Source organism: Leucopleurus acutus (genome assembly GCF_964270905.1).
Source record: "Leucopleurus acutus genome assembly, chromosome: 14".
NCBI classification, from domain to species: Eukaryota; Metazoa; Chordata; class Mammalia; order Artiodactyla; family Delphinidae; genus Leucopleurus; species Leucopleurus acutus.
Genome location: NC_139156.1, coordinates 51,348,898 through 51,373,921, shown reverse-complemented (window position 1 = coordinate 51,373,921; position 25,024 = coordinate 51,348,898).

The window sequence follows — 25,024 nt, the reverse complement described above, 5'->3', positions numbered from 1 at the left end:
GACCAACTCCTGACTCTGGAAACAGATTGCCAGGGTTCAAATTCCAGATCTACTATTTACTAACTGTGCGACCTTTGGTAAATTACTTGTCTTCTCTGGGTCTCAATTTCTTCATATTTAAAAATGGGTCTAGAGATTGTCACACTGACTGAAGTCAGACAAAGAAAGACAAATATTATATGATATTGCTTATATGTGGAATCCAAAAAAAATGGTGCAAATGAACTTATTTACAAAACAGAAATAGAGTCACAGATGTAGAAAACAAACTTATGGTTACCAAGGAGGAAAGAGGGGGATAAACTGGGAGATTGGGATTGACATATACACACTATTATATATAAAATAGATAACTAATAAGGACCTACCGTACAGCACAGGGAACTCTACTCAGTACTCTGTAACGACCTATATGGAAAAAGAATCTAAAAATGAGTGGATATATGTATATGTATAACTGATTCACTTTGCTATACAACAGAAACTAAAACAACACTGTCAATCAACTATACTCCAATAAAAATTTTATAAATAAAGAGATTGGGGGTGGAATAAATAAATAAAATGGGCCTAATTGTATCATCCATTGCAAAGGGTTGGCTTGAGCATTAAATAAGTTAATATATGTTAGTGCTAGAATAATGCTTGGCTCAGAGCAAGCCAAATATTGGTGTGTCTTCTATTATTGTTATTTTTATTATTTTACAAAAAAGAGAAAAGCTTTTATGGAGTTTACTGTGATTTATAGCTCTTTTGTTGTGTTTAGCAAAATTTAATCCTAAAGGTTGCCCCGTTGTTTCAAGTCTAGCTTTAACACTGCCTTCTCTGTGAACTACGTCCAGCTCCCAAAAGACTAAATTAAATTATTACTCCATTAAGCCCAAAGAGTATATCAGAACATTTCCAGTAGAACTCAGTAAAATTGCCCTTTTTGCTTCTTTTTGTTTCATTTGACTCCTGCCCTATGGATAACATTCTGCCTTTGTAATAAATACCAGATTATTCCCTTTTGCAATCCCAGCACCAATCACAGTGTTTGGTTTATCACTGATACTCATAAATGTTCATTAAATGAATGAGTGAATAAATAAATACAAAGAAATCTGTGATTATCAAAAACAGTGTATCATTCCAGATAAATTTACACTCAATTTTTCTTTGTTTAATTGCCTGTTACTTCTTCTCTTCTTTATGCTGGCAGAGGGTGGGGGGGTGGAATGCTTCTTTGTTGATTAGGCAGCTCATTCCCTGATATGTTGTTGTAGCAAATTGAACCAGAAGCAGCAGATGAGATCATGCATTGTATGTCCACACCTGTGTTCATTTCTTTTTCTTGAGGCATTAGAATGGTGATGACCCTGGACTTCTGGAGGCTTATACAATGAGGACCACTGAGAAAAATTCTGAAAATTCCCCCTTGAGATATTTATTGGGGAGCAAAATTACACTACTAGGGGGCAGTTCACCTTTTTTTGAGCTTCTGATTCTGGAACTACCTGAACATTAGAAATATAATGCATGAAATAAAATCAAATATTGTTTTACTTATATTCCAAAATGAGTTCTTCATTAAAAGGAGGGGGCATGTTTTCGCATCTATTATACGAACTACATTCACATATGCCCTATTTTATTTCTAGGTTGGCCAAATTAGCACAGTTGGTGAACTTCAACCACTGAATCATGGACTTTTATTCTTCCTTAATACTAAATAAAAAGTGGAGAGCAGAAAACTTGCCCATTTCTGTAAAACAATGAATGTGTATTTGAGTTCTGACATTATCTGAGATGCCTAAGTGAATGCTGAAATGATAGCATATATGGATTTCATCTTTGAAGTACAGATGTCCATAAATTGTTTTAACATGATCTGGGAGACTTAAGGTTAAAGTAATCTAATCTGGTATTCACCCTTCTAATACCAGAGAGGACCCTGAGTGAAGAAATTTTGACTGCAGCTATAGCCAGCATAGCTTTGTTTCTTTTATATTTCAGGGTTTTTTGTTTTTTTGTTTTTTTTCCTCATTTTGAAGGTTGGGGAGCCAGGACAATTGGCTCTCATGGTGAGCCTACAAAGCTAGATATGTCCATAGAAAGACATTGGAAGGAGAGGAGGTAAATGGAAGCTATTCAGAACACTGGAGCTTTGAGGCTATGGGGTGGAGAACAGAGCTGAGAGGGATGATTTTTCATTATTTATATAATGAGGAACATGTGTCCTCCCACGGTACTTGGGACTCCTGATTTATTCCTAGTTTCACAGGAAACTACATATTTAATGTTCACCATCAGTTTTTATGATGATCTCTCTCTAGTCAATTTGGTAGTTTGAAGCTCACTTTGTAGCAGAATCTTGCAGAAGGTTGCATGACAAAAAAGTTTCCGGAGTTTTTGCATAAGACTGTTATGTGTGTGTTTGTGGTGCAAACTGTACATTTTTATTAGGTCAAATAAGAAGTTTGAAGATAGGGCAATTGAAGGGTTGGTTAATTTGAAGACTCAACAAAGTAAAATCCCTAGGTTATTTTCATCTTTCTGCTCTACTATCCTTAGCATATTTGCTACTGTTCTGTAACTGACATCTATTTTTTAATTTGTTTATGTAAACTAAAAAAAAACAAAGAGATAAACAGTTCACCAATTTCTCCCACCCCTGACCTCTGGCAACCACCAATCTGTTCTGCTTCTATGAGCTTGGTTTGTTTGCTTGTTTGTTATTTTACTTTTTAGACTCCACATATGAGAGATCATATGGTATTTGCCTTTCTCTGACTTATTCCACTTAGCATAACGTCCTCAGGGTTGATCCATATTGTCACAAATGCCAAGATTTCATTCTTTTTATGGCTGAATAGTATTCTATTGTTTGTGTGTGCATGTGTGGGTATACATAATTTCTTTATCCATTCATCCACTGATGAACATGAACATTAGGTTGTTGTAAATAATGCTATGATGAACATGGGGGTGCATATATCTTTTTGAGTTAGTATTTTTGCTTTCTTTGGATAAGTACCCAGAAATAGAATTGTTGGATCATATGGTAGTTCTATTTTTATTTTTTGAAGAATCTCTGTATTGCTTTCCATAGTGGCTGCGCCAATTTACATTTTCACTAATAGTGCACAACGGTTCCCTTTCTTCACTCCCTTGCCAACACTTATTTCCAGTTTTTTTGATAATAGCCACTCTATGAGATATGAGGTGATATCTCATTGTGGTTTTGATTTGCATTTTCTGTATGATTAATGATACAGAGCATCTTCACATGTACCTGTTGGCCACCTGTGTGTCTTTGGAAAAATGTCTATTCAGATCTTCTGCCTCTTTTGTAATAGGAGTGTTTGTGTTTTTTTGCTGTCGAGTTGTATGAGTTCTTCGTATACTTTGGATATTAACCCTTTAACAGATACATAATTTGGAAGTATTTTCTACCATTCAGTAGGTTGCCATTTTATTTTTCTGAGCATTTCCTTTGCGGCTCAGAAGTGTTTAGTTTGATGTAGTCCCGCTTCTTTATTTTTTCATTTGTTGCCTTTGCTTTCAAACTCAAAAAACCATTACCAAGACCTATGTCAAGGACCTGACTGCCTAGGTTTTCTTCTGGGAGATTTATGGTTTCAGATCCTGTGTCCATCCACGTCTTTAATCCGCTTTCTGTGTACTGTATAAGATACTGGTCAGTTTCCTTCTTTTGTATGTGGCTGCCCAATCTTTCCAGCACTAGTTGTTGAAGAGAATGTTCCTTTTCCGTTGTATATTCTTGGCCCCTTTGTTATAAATTAATTGATCACATAAGCATGGGTTTATTTCTTGGCGTTTATTCTGTTCCACTGATCTGTTTCTCTGTTTTTACACCAATCTCAAACTTTTAATTTCTATAGCTTTGTAATAAAGTTTGAAATCAGAGACTGTGATGCCTCCAGTTTTCTTTTCCTTTCTCAAGACTGCTTTGGCTATTCAGGGTCTTTTATGGTTCCATACAAATTTTAGGATTATTTGTTCTATTTCTGTGAAAAATGTCATTGGGATCTTGATAGGGGTTTTTTCATGAATGTCTTCTAGTTTTCAAAATACAGGTATTTTGAAATTTTTAAAAATTTTAAAATAATTTAAAATAATTTTACCTCCCTGGTTAAATTTATTCGTAGATACTTTATTGTTTTGTAATTATAAGTGGTATTGTTTTCTTAACTTATCCAATAGTTCATTATCAAGGTATAGAAAGGCAACCATTTTTTGTGTATTTTGAATCCTGCAACTATACTGAATTCACTTATTAGTTCTAAGAGGTTTTTTTATGGTGTCTTTAGGGTTTTCTGTATATAATATCATGTCATCTGCAAATAGTAACAGTTTTACTTTTTCCATTCCAATTGGATGTCTTTTGTTTTTAGGGTTTTTTGTTTTGGTTTTTTGGTTTTTTTGCCTAATTACTCTGGCTAGGACTTTCAATACTGTGTTGAATAAAAGTAGCAAGAGTGGGCATCCTTGTCTTGTTCCTGATCTTAGAGGGAAAGATTTCAGCTTTTCATCATTAAGTATGAATTTATCTGTGGACTTGTCATATATGGCCTTTATTATGTCGAGTACATTCCCTCTATACCCACTTCGCTGAAGTTTTATCATAAATGGATGTAGAACTTTGGCAAATGCTTTATCTGTGTCTATTGAGATGATCATATACTTTTTAGTTGTTAATGTGGTATCTCACATTGACTGACTTATAGATGTTAAACCATCTTACAGCCCTGGAATAAATTTCACTGGATTATGGTATATGATACTCATAATGTATCGCTGAACTCAGTTTACAAATACTATATTGAGACTTTTTTGCATCAATGTTCATCAGAGATATTGGCCTGTCATTTTCTTTTCTTGTGTCATCTTTGTCTGGTTTTGGTATCAGGGTAATGCTGGCCTCATAAAATGAATTTGGAAGTGTTCCTTCTCTGTTTTGGAAGAGTTTGAGAAGGACTGTTATTCATTCTGCTTTCAGTGACTGGGAGAATTCACCAGTGAAGCCTCCTGGTCCTGAACTTTTATTTGTTGTGAGGTTTTAATTACTGATTCAATCTCTTTACTAGTAAATCAGTCTCTTCAGCATTTCTACTGCATCATGATTTAGTCCTGTTATGTTCTATGTTTCTAGGAATTTATCCGTTTTTTAGGTTGTCCAATTTGTTAGAGTATAACTGTTCATAACAGCCTCTTAGAGTCCTTTGTGTTTCTGTGGTATCAGTTGTAATATCTCCTCTTTCATTTCTGATTTTATTCATTTGTGTCCTCACTGTTTTATTTCACAGTGAACCTAGATAAAGATTTTTCAGGTTTGATTACCTAATTCAAAGAACGAGCTCTTAGTTTCACTGAACTTGTCTACGGATTTTTTAGTCTCTATTTCATTAATTTTTCTTGAATCTTTGTTATTACTTTCGTTCTACTAACTTTTGGCTTTGTTCTTTTTTCCACTTCCTTGAGGCATAAAGTTAGGCTGTTTTAGAGTGCCTTGTTTCTAGAGGTAGCCATTTATTGCTATGAAGTTCCCTTTCAGAACTTCTTTTGCTGCATCCCATAAATTTTGGTATATTTCCATTTTATTTATTTCAAGGTATTTTTTATTTCTCCTTTGATTTTTTCTTTGACCCATTAGTTGTTCACTAGCATGTTGTTTAATCACATAATTTAAAATTTTCGAGTTTTCTTTGGGTAGTTTCTAGTTTTATACCATTGGGGTTGGAAAAGATTCCTGATATAATTTCAAACCTCTTAAATTTATTAAGACCTGTTTTGTGGCCGAACATACAATCTATCTTGAAATATTCCATGTGCACTTGAGAAGAATATGTATTCTGTTGTTTTTAGATGGAATGTTTTGTATATGTTTAACTCCATCTGGTTTAATATGTTGTTGAAGGCCAATGCTTCCTTATTGATTTTCTGTCTGGATAATCTATTGATGCAAATGGGCTATTAAAGTCCCCTACTATTATTGTATTGCTGTCTATTTCTTTCTTTCGGTCTGTTAATATTTACTTTATATATTTAGGTGCTCCTATGTTGAGTGTATAAATACTCACAAACATTACACTTTCTTGTTGACTTCACCTCTTTATCATTATGTAATGCCCTTGTCTCTTATTATAATCTTTCCTTTAAAGCTTATTTTGTGTGATATATATATATGTCTGTGTGTGTGTGTGTGTGTGTGTGTGTGTATATATATATATATATACACACACACACACACACACACACCCCAGATTTCTTTTGGTGTCCATTTACATGAAATACCTCTTTCCAATACTTCACTTTCAGTTTGTGTGTGTCCTTACATGTGAAGTGAGTCTCCTCTATGCAAGATACAGATGGATCTTTTTTCTTTAAATCAATGCAGCCACTCTGTCTTTTGATTGGAGAATTTAGTCCATTTATGTTTAAATTAATCATTGATCAGTATGTGCTCATTGCCATTTTGTTAATTGTTTTCTGGCTATTTTTATATTTCCTCTCTGTTCCTCTCTTGCTCTCTTCCTTTATGATTTGATGACTTTACTAGTATGCTTACATTCCTATCTCTTTTGCATATTTACTATAGGTTTTGGCTTTGTAGTTACCATGAGGCCTACATATTAAAACTTATATCTATAGTAGTCTATTTTAAGTTGATAATAACCTAAGTTTGATCCCATTGTAAAGCTCAATATTATTACACTCATCTCCCCAGTATTTTGTTTTTAATGTCATATTTTACATGTTTTATCTAGTTTACCCCTTAATTATTTTAATGTTATTTTTACTACTTTTTCCTTTTAACTCTCATGCTAACTTTGTATATATATATATATATATATATATATATATATATACACACACACACACACACACACACACACCTTTCCAGTGAGATTTGTTCTTTCATATGTATAAGATAACAGTTTTTATCTTTTTCCCTTTATAATAGAAAGCCAATCTTTGGTTATACCTTTATTCTCACATATCTTAAATATATTACTTTATTTTCTTCTGGTATAAAACACTGTTGAAGATTCTATCAATAACCTAGTTTTATTTCACGTATGTGTCATAAGCTTTGTTTCTCATATATTCAAAGGATTTTTGAAAATTTAAATCCTCTAATCTGAGACTTTGTTTCTAATTCATCATTTAAAAAGATTAGAAGTTACCACTCTATCCTAATAACACGTCAAACATTGAACAGACTGAAAATCTACAAGATTTCTTATCAGAGAAGCAAGGTCGTGGGGCAAACCACTGCTTAAAAAACTGGAGAGAAAGACAAACAGATACGGAGAATCACAACTCACTCGAGCAGAAACCCACAAGTAGAAACCTCTGCAGTAACCAATGCCAGAGTAGGAAAATCTAAACTGTAATTGATAAGCTGCTACAGGATTAGTATGAACAAGTAAGTCTTAGTATTAAAAACTCTGCAGGACCTAGTCATTGGAGTCCCCCACAGTTTTGTGAGTTTCACCTCCATGAGCTCTATCAGGTCCTCCAGTGCAGGGGTCCACGACCCCTGGGCTGGCACTGGTCCATGGCCTGTTAAGAACTAGACCACACAGCAGGAGATGAGTGGTGGGCAAGTGAGCAACGCTTCATCTGCTACTCCCCATCGCTTGCATGACCGCCTGAACCATCCACTCCACCCCAGTCTGTGGAAAAACTGTCTTCCGTGAAACCAGTCCCTGGTGCCAAAAAGCCTGGGGACCACTGCTCCAGTGATTATCAGAGAAAAATCCCTTCATGCTTCTGGCAGATGGAGGAGGAAAGGAACCATCTTGAAGTATGCTAGAATATTCTGTTCTTCCTAATAAGGCCTGTCCTCAAGAGAATCTATTTTACCAGAGCCTATCCTTCTTGGGTCTTATTAGAGACTAGCCTACCTGGGGAAGGGAAATACCCAACTCCAGCCTCTTGTATATGTGACAACTACAAGAAGTATAACCTGCATAATGGGATCAGATGGAAAGGAAACAGAAAGATACCAAAGCAATATCTGAAGCAACAACGACTGCGAATTTCCACAAATTATCATCAGTCATCAAACTGCAGATCCAGGAAGCTCAAGAACGCCAAGCATGATAAACGCAACAAAACAAAACCCCCCATGGGACACCTTCAAGATGGCGGAAGAGTAAGACGCGGAGATCACCTTCCTCCCCACAAATACATCAGAAATACATCTGCATGTGGAACAACTCTTACAGAACACCTACTGAAGGCTGGCAGAAGACCTCAGACTTCCCAAAAGGCAAGAAACTCCACACGTAAGAGGGTAGGGCAAAAGAAAAAAGAATAAACAGAGACAAAACAATAGGGACGGGACCTGCAGCAGTGAGAGGGAGCTGTGAAGGAGGAAAAGTTTCCACACACCAGGAAGCCCCTTCACTGGTGGAGACAGGGGTTGGTGGGGGTAAGCTTCGGAGCCACGGAGGACAGTGTAGCAACAGGGGTGCAGAGAGCAAAGCGGAGAGATTCCTGCACAGAGGATCGGTGCCGACCAGCGCTCACCAGCCCGAGAGGCTTGTCTGCTCACCCGCCAGGGTGGGTGGGGGCTGGGAGATGAGGCTCCGGCTTCGGAGGTCAGATCCCAGGGAGAGGACTGGGGTTGGCTGTGTGAACACAGCCTGAAGGGGGCTAGTGCGCCACATCTAGCTGGAAGGGAGTCCGGGAAAAAGTCTGGAACTGCCTAAGAGGCAAGAGACCATTGTTTTGCGGTGCGCAAGGGGAGGGGATTGAGAGCACCACCTAAACGAGCTCCAGAGACGGGAACAAGGTGCGGCTATCAATGCAGACACCAGAGATGGGCATGAGACAATAAGGCTGCTGCTGCACCACCAAGGGGTCTGTGTGCAAGTACAGGACACTATCCACACCTCCCCTCCCGGGAGCCTGTGCAGCCCGCCACTCCCAGGGTTCAGTGATCCAGGGACAACTTCCCTGGGAGAACACGGCACACCTCAGGCTGGTGCAACGTCATGCCGGCCTCTGCTACCGCAGACTCACCCCTTATTCCTTACCCCTCCCTCCGCCCAGCCTGAGTGAGCCAGAGCCCCCACATCAGCTGCTGCTTTAACCTCCTACTGTCTACGCGAAGAAAAGACACCCCTCAGGCAACCTACATGCAGAGGCGGGGCCAAATCCAAAGCTGAACCCCAGGAGTTCTGCAAAGAAGAGAAAGGGCAATCTCTCCCAGCAGCCTCAGGAGCAGCAGATTTAATCTCCACAATCAACTTGATGTACCCTGCACCTGTTGAACACCTGAATACACAATGAGTCATCCCAAATTTAGGCAGTGGACTTTGGGAGCAATGATATATATATATTTTTTCCTTTTTCTCTTTTTGTGTGTATGGGTATGCTTCTGTGTTCGATTTTGTCTGTATAGCTTTGCTTTTACCATTTGTCCTAGGGTTCTCTCTGCCTGGTTTTGTTTTGCTTGTTTGTTTGTTTTAGTATAGTTTTCAGCACCTGTTATCATTGCTGGATTTGTTTTTTGATTTGGTTGCTCTTTTCTTTCTTTCTTTTTCTTTGTTACTTTTAATTTTTTTATTTTTAATAATTATTTTTTATTTAATAACTTTTATATTTTATTTTCTTATTTTTTCTTTCTTGTTTTTCTCCCTTTAATTCTGAGCTGTGTGGATGACAGGGTCTTGGTGCTCCGGCTGGGTGTTAGCCCTGTGCCTTTGAGGTGGGAGAGCCGAGTTCAGGACAATGGGCCACCAGAGATCTCCCAGCTCCACGTAATAGCAAATGATGAAAATCTCCCAGAGATCTCAACACCAAGACCCAGCTCCACTCAACGACCAGCAAGCTATAGTGCCAAACAACTAGCAAGACAGGAACACAACCCCACGCACTAGAAGAAAGGCTGCCTAAAATCATAAGGTCACAGACACCCTAAAACACACCACTGGACACGGACCTGCGCACCAGAAAGACAAGATCCAGCCTCAACCACCAGAACACAGGCACTAGCCCCCTCCTCCAGGAAGCCTACACAACCCACTGAACCAAACTTAGCCACTGGGCACAGACACCAAAAACAAAGGGAACTACGAACCTGCAACCTGAGAAAAGGAGACCCCAAACACAGTAAGTTAAGCAAAATTAGAAGACAGGGAAAAACACAGCAGATGAATGAGCAAGGTAAAAACCCAGCAGACCAAACAAATGAAGAGGAAATAAGCGGTCTACCTGAAAAACAAATCAGAATAATGATAGTAAAGATGATCCAAAATCTTGGAAATAGAATAGACAAAATGCAAGAAACATTTAACAAGGAACCAGAAGAACTAAAAAGCAAACAAACAGTGATGAACAACACAATAAATGAAATTTAAAATTCTGTAGAAGGAATCAATAGCAGAATAACTGAGGCATAGAAACGAATAAGTGACCTGAAACATAATATAGTGGAAATAACTACTTTAGAGAAGAATAAAGAAAAAAGAATGAAAAGAACTGAGGACAGTCTCAGAGACCTCTGGGACAACATTAAACGCACCAACATTTGAATTACAGGGGTCCCAGAAGAAGAGAAAAAGGGACTAAGAAAATATTTGAAGGGATTATAGTTGAAAACTTCCATGATGTGGGAAAGGAAATAGTTCATCAAGTCCAGGAAGCACAGAGAGTTCCATAAAGGATAAATCCAAGGAGAAACATGCCAAGACACGTTAGTCAAACAATCAAAAATCAAATACAAAGAAAAAATAAAAGCAGCAAGGGAAAAACAACAAATAACGTAGGAGGGAATCTCCATAAGGTTAACAGCTGATCTTTCAGCATAAACTGTGCAAGCCAGAAGGGAGTGGCAGGACATATTTAAACTGATGAAAGGGAAAAACCTACAAACAAGATTACTCTACCCAGCAAGAATCTCACTCAGATTCCATGGAGAAATTAAAAACTTTACAGAGAACAAAAAGCTAAGGGAATTCAGCAGCACGAAAGCAGTTTTACAACAAATGCTAAAGGGACTTCTCTAGGCAGGAAACACAAGAGAAGGAAAAGACCTACAATAATAAACCGGAAACAATTAAGAGAATAGTAGTAGGAACACACACATCGATAATTACCTTAAATGTAAATGGATTAAATGCTCCAACCAAAAGACATAGACTGGCTGAATGGATACAAAAATAAGACCCATATATATGCTGTCTGCAAGATACCCACGTCAGACCTAGGGACACATACAGACTGAAAGTAAGAGGATGGAAAAAGATATTCCATGCAAATGGAAATCAAAAGAAAGCTGGAATAGCAATTCTCCTATCAGACAAAATAGACTTTAAAATAAAGCCTACTACAAGAGACAAAGAAGGACACTACAGAATGATCAAGGGATCAATCCAAGAAGAAGATATAACAACTGTAAATATTTATGCACCCAACATAGGAGCACCTCACTACATAAGGAAAATGCTAACAGCCATAAAAGGGGAAATTGACAGTAACGAATCATAGTAGGGGACTTTAACACATCATTTTCACCAAGAGAGAGATCATCCAAAAAGAAGATAAATAAAGAAACACAAGCTTTAAATGATACATTAATCAAGGTGGGCTTAATTGATACTTAAAGGATATTCCATCCAAAAACAACAGAATACACTTCCTTCTCAAGTGCTCATGGAACATTCCCCAGGCTAGATCATATATTGGGTCACAAATCAAGCCTTGATAAATTTAAAAAAATTGAAATCATATCAAGTATCTTTTACGACCACAACGGTATAAGACTAGATAGCAATTACAGGAACAAAGCTGTAAAAACTACAAACATATGGAGGCTAAACAGCACACTACTTAATAACCAAGAGATCACTGAAGAAATCAAAGAGGAAATAAAAACATACATAGAAACAAATAACAATGAAAATATGATGACGCAAAACCTAAGGGAAGCAACAAAAGCAGTTCTAGGAGGGAAGTTTACAGCAATACAATCCTACCTTAAGAAACAAGAAACATCTCAAACAACCTAACCTTACACCTAAAGCAATTAGAGAAAGAAGAACAAAAACACCCCAAAGTTAGCAGAAGGAAAGGAAGCACAAAGATCAGATGAGAAATATGTGAAAATGAAATGAAGGAAAGAATAGCAAAGATCAATAAAATTAAAAGCTGGTTCTTTGAGAAGATAAACAAAGTAGATAAAGCACTAGCCAGACTCATCAAGAAAAAAAGGGAGAAGACTCAAATCAATAGAATTAGAAATGAAAACGGAGAAGTAACAACTGACACTGCAGAAATACAAAGGATCATGAAAGATTACTACATGAAACAATATGCCAATAAAATGGACAACCTGGAAGAAATGTACAAATTCTTATAGAAGCACAACCTTCCAAGACTGAACCAGGAAGAAATAGAAAATATAAACAGACCAACCACAAGCCCTGAAATTGAAACAGTCATTAAAAATCTTCCAACAAACAAAAGCCCAGGACCTGATGGCTTCCAGGCAAATTCTATCAAACATTTAGAGAAGAGATAATACTTATCCTTCTCAAACTCTTCCAAAGCAAAGCAGAGGGAGGAACACTCCGAAACAAATTCTATGAGTCCACCATCACCCTGACACCAAAACCAAACAAAGATGTCACAAAAAAAGAAACTACAGGCCAATATCACTGATATACATAGATGCAAAAATCCTCAACAAAATACTAGCAAACAGAATCCAACAGCACATTAAAAAGATCCGACACCATGATCAAGTGGGGTTTCTCCCAGGAATGCAAGGATCCTTCAATATACACAAATCAGTACATGTGATACACCATATTAACAAATTGAAGAATAAAACCCATATGATCATCTCAACAGATGCAGAAAAAGCTTTCAACAAAATTCAACACCCATTTATGACAAACACCCTCCAGAAAGTAGGCATAGAAGTAACTTACCTCAACATAATAAAGGCCGTATATGACAAACACACAGCCAACATCATTCTCAATGTTGAAAAACTGAAACCATTTCCACCAGGATCAGGAACAAGACAAGGTTGCCCACTCTCAGCACTATTATTCAACATTGTTTTGCAAGTTGTAGCCACAGCAATAAGGGAAGAAAAAGAAATAAAAGGAATCCAAATCAGGAAAAAAGGCATAAAGCTGTCACTGTTTGCACATGACATGATACTCTACATAGAGAATCCTAAAGATGCTACCAGAAAACTACTAGAGCTAATCAATGAATTTGGTAAAGTAGCAGGATACAAAATTAATGCACAGAGATCTCTTGCATTACTGTACATTAATGATGAAAAATCTGAAAGAGAAATTAATGAAACACTCCCATTTCCCATTGCAACAAAAAGAATAAAATATCTAGGAATAAACCTACCTAAGGATACAAAAGACCTGTATGCAGAAAACTATAAGATGCTGGTGAAAGAAATTAAAGATACAAACAGATGGAGAGATATATGATGTTTTTGGATTGGAAGAATCAACATTGTGAAAATGACTCTACTACCCAAAGCAATCTACAGATTCAATGCAATCGCTATCAAACTACCACTGGCATTTTTCATAGAACTAGAACAAAGAAAATTGCACAGTTTGAATGGAAACACAAAAGACCCCAAATAGCCAAAGCAATCTTGAGAAAGAAAAATGGAGCTGGAGCAATCAGGCTCCTTGACTTCAGACTATACTACAAAGTTAAAATAATCAAGACAGTATGGTACTGGCACAAAAACAGAAATATAGATCAATGACACAGGATAGAGGATCCAGAGAAAAACCCACGCACATATGATCACCTTAGTTTTGATAATGGAGGCAAGAATATAGAGTGGAGAAAAGACAGCCTCTTCAATAAGTGGTGCTGGGAAAGCTGGACAGCACCTGTAAAAGAATGAAATTAGGATACTCCATAACACCCTACACAAAAATAAACTCAAGATGGATTAAAGACCTAAATGTAAGGCCAGACACTATCAAACTCTTAGTGGAAAACATAGGCAGAATATTTTATGACATAAATCACAGCAAGATCCTTTTTGACCCATCTCCTAGAGAAATGAAAATTAAAACAAAGATAAATAAATGGGGCCTAATGAAACTTAAAAGCTTTTGCACAGCAAAGGAAACTATAAACAAGATGAAAAGACAACCCTCAGAATGGGAGAAAATATTTGCAAATGAAGCAACCGACAAAGGATTAATCCTCAAAATTTACAAGCAGCTCATGAAGGTCAATATCAGAAAAACAAAAACCCAATCCAAAAATGGGCAGAAGACCGAAAGAGAAATTTCTCCAAAGACAATATGCAGATTGCCAACAAACATATGAAGGGATGTGCAACATCATTAATCATGAGAGAAATGCAAATAAAAACTACAATGAGGTATCCCCTCACACCAGTCAGAATTGCCATCATCCAAAAATCTACAAACAATAAATGCTGGAGAGGGTATGGAGAAAAGGGAACCCTCTTGCACTGTTGGTAGGAATGTAAATTGATACAGCCATTATGGATAACAGTATGGAGGTTCCTTAAAAAAACTAAAAGCAGAACTACCATACGACCCAGCAATCCCACTACTGGGCATATACCCTGAGAAAACCATAATTCAAAAAGAGTCATGTACCACAATGTTCATTGCACCTCTCTTTACAATAGCCAGGTCATGGAAACAACCTAAGTGTCCATTGACAGATGAATGGATAAAGAAGATGTGGCACATATATACAATGGAATATTACTCAGCCATAAAAGAAACGAAATTGAGTTATCTGTAGTGAGGTGGATGGACCTAGACTATGTCATACACAGTGAAGTAAGTCAGAAAGAGAAAAATGCCATATGCTAACACATATATATGGAATCTAAAAAAAAATGGTTATGAAGAACCTAGGGGCAGTAGAGTAATAAAGACACAAACCTACTAGAGAATGGACTTGAGGACATGAGGAGGGGGAAGGGTAATCTGGGACGACATGAGAGAGTGGCATGGACTTATATATACTACCAAATATAACATACATAGCTAGTGGGAAGCAGCTGCATAGCACAGGGAGATCATCTCTGTGCTTTGTGACCACCTGAAGGGATGGGTTAGGGAGGATGGGAGGGAGGGAGACGCAAGAGGGAAGAGATATGGGGATATATGTGTATGTATAGCTGATTCACTTTGTTAGAAAGCAGAAACTAACACAGCATTGTAAGGCAGTTTTATTCCAATAAAGATGTTAAAAAGAAAGACCCCAAAACTACACTGATATATATTGAAACTTCAGAAAATCAAAGGTAAACAAAAAATCTTGAAAGAACCAGAGGATAAAAACACTCTACCTATAGAGTAACAAGGTAAGAATTACATCTGAATTCTCCCTAGAAACCATGCACAGAAGAGAAAAATGAAGTGAAATGTTTAAAGTAATGAGAAAAAAAGCCTACCAACATAGAATTCTATACATTGCAAAACTGTCATTCAAATGTGAAGGAAATACACTTTCTCAGACAAAAAAATTGGGAGAATCTGTTGCCAACAGATCTGTCTTAAAAGAAATGTTCAAAGAAGTTTTTTCAGAAAGAAATGATATAAGCCAGAAACTCAGACCAACATAAAGAAAGGAAGAGCATTGAAAAAGGGATAAGGGAAGGTAAAATACAATATTTTTCTTATTTATAATAACAGTTTGCTCAAAGTAATAATAGCTGGGTTTATAAACACCATATAATACACTTTTATTTAACTTTCTCTTAATCATACATCCCAATGTATACTGAAATTACAGAAACTCGATCCTAGTAGCATTTTTCCTGGAATGCTTGACAGAACTAAGTCCAGAATAAAACTCTTAGGAGGCAGTTACTAAATTCATGTTGATGGATTAACTGAATGATTCCCTATATTGTATAGTACTCTATGGTTTGCACTTAATTGTCACCTGTTATTTGATATCTTTACTTCCCATTCAAGCCAACAGTGAGTTAGATACTTTACAGATAAGGAATTTGAGGCTCAGAGAGGGTCTACGATTTATTCAAGCTTCCTGGTTCCATGTATTTTGTCGTTACTACTATTCCATAGTTTCTGAATGAATGATTATTTTAAAGAAAGGATGGAAATTCATTTCCTTTTACACTGGCTTAACATAACGTGCTCTGGTGGAGCAGATGGTGGAGTAGAAGGATGTGCATTCATTCCTTCTTACAAGAACACTGCAATCACAACTAACTACTGAACAACTATCAACCAAAAAACACTGGAACCTACCAAAAAAGATACCCTACATTCAAAGACAAAGGAGAAGCCATGACAAGATGGTAGGAGGGGTGCAATCAGGATAAAATCAAACCCCATACCCTCCAGTTGGGTGACCCACAGACTGGAAAACAATTATACCACAGAAGTTCTCCCACTGGAGTGAAAGTTCTGAGCCCCACGCCAGGCTTTCCAGGCTGCTGGCCCAGCAACAGGAGGAGGAGTCCCCCGCGATTCTGGCTTTGAAGGCCAGCGGGATTTGATTGCAGGATTTCTACAAGACTGGGGGAAACAGAAACTCCACTCTTGGAGGGCACTCACAAAGTCTTGTGCATACCAACACTGAGGGGAAAAAAGCAGTGACCCCATAAGAGACTGGGCCAGATCTACCTGCTAGTATTGGAGGATCTCCTGCAGAGGTGGGGGGCAGCTGTGGCTCACTGTGGGGACAAAGACACTGGCAGCACAAGTTCTGGGAAGTACTCACTGCCCTGAGCCCTCCCAGAGGCCACCATTAGCCTCGCCAAACAGCCTGTAGGCTCCAGTGCCGCATCGCCTCAGGCCAAACAACCAACAGAGAGGGAACATAGCCCCACCCATCAGCAGACAAGCAGATTAAAGTTTTACTGCGCATGGCCCTGCCCATCAGAGGGACAAGACCCAACACCAGTCCCTCCCATCAGAAAGCTTGCACAAGCTACTTAGATAGCTTCATCCACCAGCGGGCAGACAGAAGCAAGAAGAGCTACAATCCTGCAGCCTGCAGAATGAAAACCACAATCACAGAAAGTTAGACAAAATGAAACAGAAGAGGATTCTGTCCCAGATGAAGGAAGAAGATAAAACCCCAGAAAAACAACTAAGTGAAGTGGAGATAGGCAACCTTCCAGAAAAAGAATTCAGAATAATGATAGGGAAGATGATCCAGGATCTCAGAAATGGAGGCATGAATCGAGAAAATTCAAGACATGTTTAACAAAGACCTAGAAGAACTAAAGAACAGAGATGAAAAATTCAATAACTGAAATGAAAAATACACTAGAAGGAATCAATAGAATAACTGAGGCAGAGAACAAATAAGTGACCTAGAAGAAAGAAAGGTGGAAATCACTGCCACAGAACAGAATACAGAAAAAAGAATGAAAACAAATGAAGACAGTCTAAGAGACCACTGGGACAACATTAAACACACCAACATTTGCATTACAGGGATCACAGAAGGAGAAGAGAGAAAAAGGACCTGAGAAACTATTTGAAGAGATAATAGCTGGACACTTCCCTAACATGGGAAAGGAAACAGTCACCCAAGTCCAGGAAGCACAGAGTCTCAGGCAGGATAAACGCAAGGAGGCACACCCTGAGACACATAGCAATCAAACTGATAACAAACTAAAAACAAAGAAAAAGTATTAAAAGCAACAAGGGAAAAATGACAAATAACATACAAGCGAACTCCCATAAGGTTATCAGCTGACTGCTCAGCAGAAACTTTGCAGGTCAGAAGGGAGTGGCATGATATATTTAAAGTGATGAAAGCAAAGAAACTACAACCAAGAATACCCTATCCAGCAAGGCTCTCATTCAGATTTGATGCAGAAATCAAAAGCTTTACAGACAAGCAAAAGCTAAGAGAATTCAGCACCACGGCCCAGCTTTGCAACAAATGCTAAAGTAACTCTTCTAGGCGGGAAAGAGACCAGCAACTTAAAACGACATTGTACCTAAATAGACTGCTATATCAAAACTTCATAGGAAGAGTAAACCCCAAAACTACAATAGATATACACATAAAAAAGAAAAAGCAACCCAAACACAACACTAAAGATGGTCATCAAACCACAAGAGAACAAGAGGAAGGGAAGAAAAAAGACCTACAAAAACAAACCCAGAACAATTAAGAAAATGGCAATAGGAACATACATATCGATAATTACCTTAAATGTATATAGATTAAATGCTCCAACCAAAAGACACAGACTTAATGGATACAAAAACAAGATCCATATAAATGCTGTCTATAAAAGACCCACTTCAGATCTAGGGACACAGACAAAGTGAGGGGATGGAAAAAGATATTCCATGCAAACTGAAATCAAAACAAAGCTGGAGTAGCAATACTTATATCAGACAAAATAGACTTTAAAATAAAGACTGTTATAAGTGACAAAGGACACAACCTAATGATCAAAAGGGATCAATCCAATAAGATATAACGATTGTAAATACATATGCATCCAACACAGAAGCACCTCAATATATAAGGCAAATACTAACACCCATAAAGGGAGAAATCAACAGTAACACAATAAATAGTGGGGGACTTTAACACCCCACTTTCACCAATGGACAGATCACCCAGACAGAAAATCAATAAGGAAACATAGGCCTTAAATGACACATTAGAGCAGATGGACTTAACTGATATTTATAGAGCACTCCATCCAAAAGCAGCAGAATACACTTTCTTCTCAAGTGCACATGGAACATTCTCCATGATTGACCACATGCTGGGCCACAAAACGAGCCTTGGTAAATTTAAGGAAACTGAAAACATATCAAGCATCTTTTCTGACCACAACATTATGAGATTAGAAGTCAACTACAAGAAAAAACTGTAAAAACACGAATGTGTAGAGGCTAAACAATACGTTACTAAACAACCAATGAATCACTGAAGAAATCAAAGAGGAAATCAAAAACTACCTAGAGACAAATGAAAATGAAAGAACAATGATCCAAAACATATGGGATGCAGCAAAAGCAGTTCTAAGACGGAAGTTTACAGAGATACAATCTTACCTCAGGAAACAAGAAATATCTCAAATAAACAACATAACTTTACCCCTAAAGCAACTAGAGAAAGAAGAACAAACAAAACCTAAAGTTAGTAGAAGGAAAGAATCATAAAGACCAGAGCAGAAATAAATGAAATAGCGACAAGGAAAACAACAGCAAAGATCAATGAAACTAAAAGCTTGTTCTTTGAAAAGATAAACAGAATTGATAATAAACCACTACCCAAATTCATCAAGAAAGGGAGAGGACGCAAATCAGTAAAATTAGAAACAAAAAAGGAGAAGTTACAATGGACCCCATAGAAATACAAAGCATCATAAGAGACTCCTACAAGTAACTGTATGCCAATAAAATGGATGACCTGGAAGAAATGCACAAATTCTTAGAAAGGTACAATCTCCCAAGACTGAACCAGGAAGAAATAGAAAATATAAACAGACCAATCGCATGCACTGAAATTGAAACTGTGATTAAAAAGCTCCCAACAAATTCCAGGACCTGATTCCTTCACAGGTGAATTCTATCAAACATTTAAAGACCTAACACCTATCCTCCTGAAACTCTTCCAAAAAATTGCAGAGTAAGGAAAACTCGCAAACTCATTCTGTGAGGCCACCATCACCCTGATACCTAAAACAAAGTTACAACAAAAAAAGAAAATTACAGGCCAATATCACTGATGAACATAGGCACAAAAATCCTCAACAAAATACTAGCATCTGAATTGCTAAAATCCCACGATGATCAAGTGGGATTTATCCCAGTGATGCAAGGATTTTTCAGTATCTGCAAATCAATCAGTGTGATACACCATTATCAACAAATTGAAGAATAAAAACCATATAATCATCTCAATAGATACAGAAAAAGCTTTTGACAAAATTCAACACGCATTTATGATAAAAACTCTCCAGAAATTAGGCACAGAGGGAACATTCCTCAACATGATAAAGACCATATACAACAAACCTACAAATAACATCATCAATGGTGAAAAACTGAAAGCATTTCCTGTAAGATCAGGAACAAGACAAGGATGTCTACTCTCACCGCTATTATTCAACACAGTTTTGGAAGTCCTAGCTATGGCAATCAGAGAAGAAAAAGAAATAAAAGGAATACAGGTTAGAAAAGAAGAAGTAAAACTGTCACTGTTTGCAGATGACATGCTACTATACGTAGAAAATCCTAAAGACACTACCAGAAAACTACTAGAGCTCATCAATGAATCTGGTAAAGTTACAGGTTACAAAATTAATACACAGAAATCTATTGCATTTCTATACACTAACGACAAAAGACTGGAAGGAGAAATTCAAGAAACAATCCCATTTACCATCACATCAAAAAGAATAAAATACCTAGGAATAAACCTACCTAAGGAGGCAAAAGACCTATACTCCAAAAACTGTAAGATGCTGATGAAAGAAATTGAAGACAACACAAACAGATGGAAAGACATACCATGTTCTTGGATTGGAAAAGTCAATATTGTAAAAATGACTATACTACCCATGGCAATCTACAGATTCAATGCAATCCCTACCAAATTACCAATGGCATTTTTCACAGAACTAGAACAAAAAATCTTAAAATTTGTATGGAGACATAAAAGACACTGAATAGCCAAAGCAATCTTGAGAAACAAAAGCAGAGCTGGAAGAATTGGGCTCCCTGACTTCAGACTATACTACAAAGCTATAGTCACCAAAATAGTATGGTACTGGCACAAAAATAGAAATACAGATCAATGGAACAGGATAGAAAGCCCAGAAATAAACCCACGCACCTATGATCAATTAATCTACAATAAAGGAGGCAAGACTATACAATGGGGGAAAGACAGTCTCTTCAATACGTGGTGCTGGGAAACCAGGACAGCTACATGTAATGAAAACAAAATTACAACATTCTTTAACACCATATACAAAAATAAGCTCAAAATGGATTAAAGACCTAAATGCAAGACCAAACACTATAAAACTCTTAGAGGAAACATAGGCAGAACACTCTGACATAAATTGCAGCAATATCTTTTTGATCCATCTTTCAGAGTAATGGAAATAAAAACAAAAATATACAAATGGGACCTAACTGAACTCAAAAGCTTTTGCAAAGCAAAGGAAACCACAAACAAAATGAAAAGATAATTCACAGATTGGGAGAAAATATTTGTAAATGATGTGACTGACATATGATTAGTCTCCAAAATTTACAAAAGCTCATGTGGCTTAATATCATCAAAGCAAATAACCCCATCAAAAAATGGGCAGAAGACCTAAATAGACATTTCTCCAAAGAAGACATATAGATGGTCAAGAGTCGCATGAAAAGATGTTCAACATTACTAATTATTAGAGAAATGCAAATCAAAACTACAATGAGATATCATCTCGTGCCAGTCAAAATGGCTATCATCAAAAAATCCACCAACAATAAATGCTGGAGAGGGCGTGGAGAGAAGGGAACCATCCTCCATTGTTGGTGAGAATGTAAATTGGTACAGCCACTATGCAGAACAGTATGGAGATTCCTTAAAAAACTAAAAATAGAGTTGCTGTATGATCCTGCAATCCCCCTCCTAGGCATACATCTGGACAAAAACGTGATCTGAAAGGATACATGCACCCGAATATTCATCGCAGCACTGTTTACAACAGCCAAGACATGGAAGCAAGCAAAATGTCCAGCAACAGAGGAATGGATAAAGAAGATGTGGTACATATATGCAGTGGAATATTAGTCAGCCATTAAAAAGAATAAAATAATGCCATTTGCAGGAACATGGATGGACCTAGAGATTGTCATACTGAGTGAAGTCAGACAGAGAAATATCTTATGATATCACTTACATGTGGACTCTAAAAAGAAATTATACAAATGTACTTATTTACAAAACAGAAACAGACTAACAGACTTAGAGAACTGAACTTATGGTTACCAGGGGAGAAGAGTGGGGGGAAGGGACAGTTAGGGGGTTTGGGATTCACATGTACACACTGCTATATTAAAATGGATAACCAACAAGGACTTACTGCATAGCACAGGGAACTCTGCTCAGTATCATGTAACAACCTAAATGGGAAAAGAATTTGGAAAAGAATAGATACGTGTATACATATAACTGAATCACTTTGCTGTACACCTAAAGCTAACACAACATTGTAAATCAACTATACTCCAATATAAAACAAAAAGTTAAAGGAAAAAGATAATGTGCTTTTTGTGTAGACATCATTTTCCTAAATGCATTTATCTCTGCTTACGTTCCCCATACACTTATCATTTTTAATGATTCTCTCCTTAATAAGGATACCTTCTAAGAAATATATCCAAGGATTTTCTTTTTGCAGTTAATGTACTATAGAAAGCTAATGATTATTGATCACCAACACTTGTTCACTACTCTGCTAAATTCATTCACAAAATGTTCACATAATTAATTAGAAAGACAGAATTTAAAACCAGATCAGAGTGAAAATTAATGTGGCTTCATATGAAAAACAATGACCGTACTCCCTGCACTGGGATGCAATGTATGAATTTTGCCATAGTCCATATACGCCCAAGGTCTTCCTATTAGAATTTTTCTTTTTTGGTTTGCTTCTTTTATGACTTGTCCAGGTACATTTTTATCAAATAGAGCTTTTAAAACAGCAACATCCTTTTACTACCAAAGATGTATTTAGTCATCTTAGGCAGTATATCAAATGCTTAAATGTACTAAACAGTCACATCTTTCGCTTTGAAATAGGAGCTCCTTTCCCATGACAATGATTTAAAGCCCTTATTTTTCAAGTGGTGCTCTTTAAGAACATAAGTGATGCACATTTATATCCTAGCTAGCTCTGAAACATTACCGTGTTGGTATTCTGAGAATCAGAGAACAAGTTGTTTTGGGAGAAATTTTATAGAACATCACTTGGTATTTCAGAGCATACAATAGAATGTGAATATGTGACTGAGCCCATTGAGTTCCAGAGGAGGGTCCATCTGAATGTAAAAAGTAAAAGCCAAGTAACTTAGCGAGGGATTGAGGAAAATATGGTCCCTAGCTCAGGGACTATATAGGGACAAATTTTTTTAGCTACAATGGTTTCTCATTATATACGCTGTTTCCTCATGTCATATGTATAGAAAAATATATACTGTGATGTTTTCCTTTGCCAAATATTGCACAGAGAGCAAAAAGTGTGCATATACAGATGGCATTGTTAACGTGTATTTCAGTCAACTGATGACAAATGAAGCTACTATTCATACATGCCCTTTTAAGACTGTGATGAATGAGCTAAGACGAGACTCCAGATTCTGTCTGCCAGAGTTGGAAAATAAAGGCAGACATTGCAATGGAGTAGGAATGGGTTCTTCCCTTTGGACCACACGATATAAACTATCAGCTCCATCCTGCAGAGTGGATGAGGGCAACAGTGAATGGCCAGTGTCTAGCTAGGAATCTGCATGTAGCAAGGTAAAACTGTGAAGATACTTGTGAAAATTGCTCATCTGGAAAGGAAACTGAGATCTTACTTTCTTTCCTCCTTAGTTTTCTCCAGGACAAATGAGGAGACAGACACAGTGTGGTCAGGGATAGGTCAAGAGGACTGAAATATTTATTGCCATACCTTTAGAGGGTTCAGGTGCTGATGGCCCACATCTCACTTGTGGAGACAGGAGAAGAGGATATATCAGGCCCCTTGTGTCTTTATAATTTTTCTTTGTTTGAACAGCTTCAGTTTAAGGGTGTTCAATTTGATTTAACTTAAGTTGACTCACAAGAGTTTAGGAAAAAATTGTAACTAAGAGTCAATGTTGAACAATAGGATTTTTAACTGAAATCCAATCTAATCCAGGGCCACTGGAATCAAGGTAAGATTCAGGTAAGAAGGACATGAGTTGAAATCTGTGGGCCACTGGGAGGAAGGGACATTTCACTGGTCAGACTTTATTAACAATAAATAAAGCTTTGGTAAGGACTCCGGTGGCCTTACAGAATGATTACTCAACATTGAATAAGCAGATATGAAGAAGAGAGCAGGGCAAATTGGAAGTTAGTGTAAGAGTTTATATAAAGTAATATGAATAATTCTAAAAGTTATGTAGATTTAGGAGTATCTCACAGGAGCAGTGAGATTGAGGAAGACACCTACAAGTCTTCATGAACCAAATTTCTTAATATGAGACCATCTTTTTTCATTATTCATCCAGCCCCAAATTAAAACACAAACATCCCGTAAGTATAAGTTTAACGTGAAGTGCCCCGCCCACGGATGGTATAGTTGCTTAAGTACTGGAGTTGGGATGTGATGATATACCAGCTTGGTGGGGTTAGTAGGTAGCAGTTTTGAAGGTCTCTCCATAATGGTCAGGGCAGCAAAAAATTTCTAGATTACTTGGTAATATGTCCTCTTTAAGCTGAATTAACAGTTATCCACCTAAATATTCTCCCTTAACCCAGCTTCTGAATACTGATAATTCACCTTACACCAAAGAACATGAACCAGGAAATCAGTGAAAAGAAAGCAAAAGTCATGTACTAAGATAAGCTGTCTGAGAAATATAACTGAGCAAAAGGCCAGCAAACACAGCAGCCAGTGGCAATTAGGAGAGCTTTGTGGAGACCTGAGGATCACAGGTGAAAAATATCAACAATGTTAATCTAGATCTTATTGCCCTGCTGTACCCCATAATCATTCAGATCTTCAACAAATATTTACTAGCGTAAAATGTGGGGGCAGGCATTGTGCCAAATACTAGAGCATTTGATGAAAAAAAGACAATATTTACTCTCAAGGAGTCACATTCTACTAAGGAATACACACAAGCAGATACAGAATCATATGCTAATTCATTCTTGGGAAATTACAGGGTTCTACAAGAGCACATTTGAAAAGCTCCTACTCCAGCCTCTGGGGATGGGCAGAGAAAAGACCAAGAGAAGTGGACTCGAGTGAGTAGGTGGC